Genomic DNA, 5,142 nt, shown 5'->3' with positions numbered 1-5,142 from the left:
GCAAACAATCCTTAGACTATCCAAGTTCCACAAAAAGTCGAGTTTGACCCAATAAATGTCAAACTTGACCGAATTGCTAGTTTTTTGATCAGGTGTCTTCTTGTCTTGATTTTTTTTTTACTAATTATCATTATATCCTTTTTTATCATAGAATCTTCAAAAGTTGTTTGGATTCAGTTCACAACTCAGGATATAATTCATATGTTACTCAATATTTAAACTTGCATTGACCTTTAAAAATCATCATTAACTCATCTCTTATTTTTAAACTTAATTGCCCCTGTTTCATCTACCATTTCAAGTTGCATGCTTCACATTTCATTAGTAATAAAAACAATCCATACTATTTATTGCTGCATATTATAAAGCACTGGTCCAAACCAGTTAACATAAAATATATACAATTACATGCTTTAAATTTAATTTTCTCACAGAAACCTAGTAACATTTATAATTTGTTTATAATATAATATAATATAATATAATATAATATGTACAATTTTGTTTTAAAACCAAAACCATGTCTTCTAATTTCATTAGTTTGATCAAAGCCGTATAGAAGAACAAGAGAGAACTTGAATCAGGCAACCAACACAAGTATCGAAGAGACGAAGTATTAGATCGATCATTCAAAAGGACATGAGTTTGTAGATAACTACTATGGGGTTTTCATGGAGAAGGTTCATTAATGTGGCATTCATGACGAAACGAGGTACACCTTATTTATTACATAGCGAGTAAACAATTAACCAGTTATTTCGTATCGAGTAAACGATTAACCGAACGATACTGATTGTGACCCGGATATATCCACGGGCCGGGGAGGGGGGCATATACAAGTGATATATGTATTATAGTAACTACCATATTGATGTTATAGCCCTAGTATGTGCAAAACCGCTTAAACGAAGAGATTTTCGTTTAAAATCAAGCGCATCAAAACAAGCATTGTATCTTTCATCAAGCCGAAAAAGACTTATAAAACACTTATATGAGATGTTTTAAGCAACTCGTGAAATTATTTTGGAATTTTACAACGAGCCAGTAGGCTTTTCTTAATTTACAAAAAAATAGCCGAAAAACACTCGTTTTTGCGTTATTTATCGTACCCGTAACTATTTTTTATGCCAAAAACCGAACCCAAACTAAATTTAGACTCGATATTTCACATTTGGCATGAACAACGAGGCAAAATAGGTGAAAATAAAGGCCCAATGGGCCCCTCTAAGTGGCGGCCACAAGTTAGGGGGTTCCACCCTTAGTATATCTTCTTGTTTAAGATAGACAATTTGATCTTTTCCTCAAAATATCTCAAACCAACTCAACTATATACCTGCTATTCTTCAATTTCTAGCCAAAAACAATAAGGTAAGATCAATTTTTGATGAGTTTTATACTTGTTTTAATCTTGTTTTAACCATAAGATTATGTTTTGATTAATGAAAACCATGTTTAACCATGTAATAACCTTTAAAATGATTCAAAAACATTTTTTGATCCTAAACATGGTTGCAAATCAGAATCAAAAATGAATTTATAAAAGTAAAGTTGCAAAATTATGAGTATATGATTGGTTTTGGGGTGGCCTGCGTCATTAGCTATGCAGTCGATATCGCCGGATATAACGGTTATCGGTCCTTGGCGATATATAAATCAGAATATCGTACCGATAATATCAATGATATTGACCGATATTTGACTAATATTTGACCGATATATCAATGATACTCCCGATATTACTGTCTTAAGTCTTAATTATGAACTTTAGTGTTCAATGTTAGTGTTTTAAGTCTTAATCGATTCTTACTTTGCTACGAGTGTTAGTGTTTTGCAATTTACAAAAGGCTAATTTGTTCATGGTAGGAGACTATATTGAATTATTAGTGTTAAATTGCTATATATATGAATTTACATGATATTAAAATTAACGATATCCCACTGATATCTCGCTACGATAACCGATATCTCAGATATCAATCCTTGGCCGATATCTTATATTTTTCTGCATTAACTGCTTAGGTCATTAGTCATTAGACTCGTTATATATTTATAATTATATAGTTGCAGCTGATCTGACAAATTGGTATGCTTCAGAAATGGGCTATGAAAACAGTTCTTGTTGGCTTTATAACGCAAGTTTTATGAAGGCCGCCTATGAAGGCTACAAGGGTAGTTTATTTTAATTAAACAATAACATTTTCATTAGAATAACAAACATAAAAATACAAGGGGATGAGAGGATTTACTAGATTACAATATACAATTTATTCTATATTGACCAAATATATTGTAGGTGTATGGTACGTCAAACCCCCTGATATGACCTTTTATTTATTATATTATGTATTATATTTATTACATTATTATTTTCTACTAACTAGGCCCATTAGGCTGGGGGTTTGTGGAGGTAGCCTCTAACCGGGCCTGGCCAATAAAGGTTAGGGTTTTACGATGGTAGCCACGGAGTTTCTATATAAGGAGTCTTCATCATTCATTTAAACGACCTTCTCTTAGACCCTTGGCCTCCAACATATTTTTGTGTCTGTAAACAAGAGGAAAACTCTTAGCAGTCACCTCCACTCCCTCACTTTTCTCATGGCAGATCTCAAGCAACCGGAAAAAAAAGACGAAGTCATGGGTTTGTTCATCTCAAAGACTGGGGAACATGGACATGGATTCGATCGGATTCATTCCATGTTTCTTCATATACTTTGCATAATATAATATCAATGTAAATTGGCAAGCATGATTCAAGGCACTGATGTGGTAGAATCGTATATGGATGTTTCCTTAACAAGTTTAAGGTTAAATCTTTGTCACAAAATATTAGTGTAGATATTCAACTTTCCACAAACATTTTGTAAGTTGTTGCAATAGATCTTAGACAAATGACTGCTAAAATTGTTGTTGGTAAACCAAGAAGCAATCTCAAACAAAAACTAGCTGATTTGAACAAACTTTCTTGATTAAAGTAGGATCAATGGGTATATAAACCCAACCAACAGATGCAACGTTTCAATTAAACTTCATAACTTTTAACAATAATAATAGTCTAACTTAGACATATACTTGGTAGATACCATTATACTTTTGAAAATTCATAAAACATACTAAGCGTAGTAGCATACCTTCTATTAATGATACATAGATGATTGACCCCTTACTAAGTTTAAATATAAATAATTTTGTCCGACAATGTCTAGGAAAACAGTGTACCAATAACATCACCAACGTCTCCAATAGATTGAACGACATCTCCAACAACATGGTTTGCATGGTCGTTGTGTGCATAATCATTCTCTGAATCTTGGTTATCTGCGTCATGGTTGTCATCAACGTTAGCTGCACCTGATCTTGACATCACTTCAACAATCACCGTAAGTGTGACCACGAATGCATAATCTACATATGGATTAATTTTCACCATAAATTTGTCCTTTACATTCTCTGGTGGATCCATCTTATGCATCTACAATTTAAGAGCATATGTACTCAATAGTTTTAGTTTGTGATAACATATTCATTGCGTATTTTATTAGCTTTATATATATGAGCTTCATTACAGGACTCTTAATTTATTAAAGAACTTTAAAAAACTCCTAGTAACTAAGATTTTTGTATGTTAACATTATCTGAGTGTACTTTTATCATTTATATATATATATATATGTTTACGATTACAGTTATAACAATTAGTTTTACACATATCTATGTTTTTACACATGTAAATTTATTATTAAATAAATTTTCACAGATGTGTGAACTTGTGATTTATATATGTAATAAATAATTTATTTGAAAAATGCGATAAACTACTCTCAAATAATGTTAATATATATAAAAAAATTAAAAAAATGTTTGTTGTTAAGAGTTCTCAAAGTTCTTAACGTTATTAAGGTTCTAAAATGAAACCGAGAGAGAGAGAGAGAGAGAGAGAGTCGCCCAAAATTACTTTAGAAAAGTATAAACTGAATTAAAAGTACTTGTGCTATTATTGTTGAATCTCCAGTAGATATAGTACAACTTCTGTTTGGCCAGCTTCCTGTGATCTTGAAATCGCACGAATCGGTGCTACTAGTTTTTTTTCCCAGGAACACGTTAACATTCGTCTTCGACTGTATGATTTTTGCTGTTTTTGTGACAAAAATCATCTCTGAATCAGCATGACTGTTACCCCTAAATGCTTTCCATCCACTATGTGCACTTAAGATCTATAGATCAATGTTAAATATATCATCTATGATTCAGACTGAACTATAAAGTTGTGAAATAAAGTGTCAAAACAAAGGAACAAATTTGTAATCACCTTTTCATGGAGCGTAACTATGGGTATGTTATCAGCATCAACTATAACACGCTGATCATGGAAGCTTGTGCTGTGTCGTTTTTAAACATGATTTTATGATTAATACCTGTGATCAAATGATGTCCACTTGAATTCCTAACAAATATAACTTCTAATGGATACGGTGCTATAAACTGTGATCCTATCACAGAAATTGGATTAGGTGAAGGCGGGTAACTTGGTTGTGCCATCATCAACACTTGCACTAATTGTCGTTCGACGTTTGGATAAGTTTATGGCAGATGAATTTGGAAGTTTGTTGATGTTGAAGTTGTTTGGACGATTTCCAGGATCGGGTCTGACTTAGTAAGGACGTCAACCTCTAGGATTTAAAAATATTTCTTGAAAGAGACTTTAATTTCTTTTATCATGTTGATTATATTAGAAAATGAATTACATTTTTGTCTTATAATATCTATTGCTTATTTGATGTCATAGTGGGGTACCTCATGTATTTTCAATGGGTGTATCTTTTGTTGCAAGATAACGTTTAGAAAACCACACTTTTATTTATGTATGTATTAATTTATTTGCGACATGGTTTATGCCTTGGCCTGCTCCCAAGTCCCATCTACAACCGGAGATCCTAGGCTTGTGGGAGGGCTTGGTAACGTTTTAGAATATGCTTAATAAGTTGGAATATTATTAATCTGGATGTAGGTACCTGGAATTGATCTAACAAGTTTTTGAATCAATCTTACTTGTAAGTTAGCGGAAATCACTCACAAGCACCGAAATCTCGGATCTTGTTTTCGGTTTGTTATTACCCAAAATGGAAAGGAAAATTGGGGTAGAAA

The 5,142-nt window shown here is 32.5% G+C and overlaps 1 pseudogene across 1 annotated transcript; it reads right to left on the bottom strand.

The window, feature by feature from the left end:
- Window positions 1-2,921: 2,921 nt before the first annotated feature.
- Window positions 2,922-4,941, bottom strand: LOC143616027 (protein LURP-one-related 15-like; annotated as a pseudogene). The gene is made up of 3 exons (XR_013150588.1): window positions 4,307-4,941; window positions 3,984-4,211; window positions 2,922-3,469 (listed from the first exon to the last, which is right to left on the bottom strand). The product of XR_013150588.1 is annotated as a protein LURP-one-related 15-like (transcript).
- Window positions 4,942-5,142: the final 201 nt, after the last annotated feature.

This window comes from Bidens hawaiensis, unplaced genomic scaffold (genome assembly GCF_021521415.1).
Source record: "Bidens hawaiensis isolate Kalapana, Puna unplaced genomic scaffold, B.hawaiensis_p1.1 tig00045375_1, whole genome shotgun sequence".
Classification (NCBI taxonomy): Eukaryota; Viridiplantae; Streptophyta; class Magnoliopsida; order Asterales; family Asteraceae; genus Bidens; species Bidens hawaiensis.
Note: the sequence above shows the minus strand (reverse complement) of the source record. Positions and strands in the feature narration are given on the sequence as shown.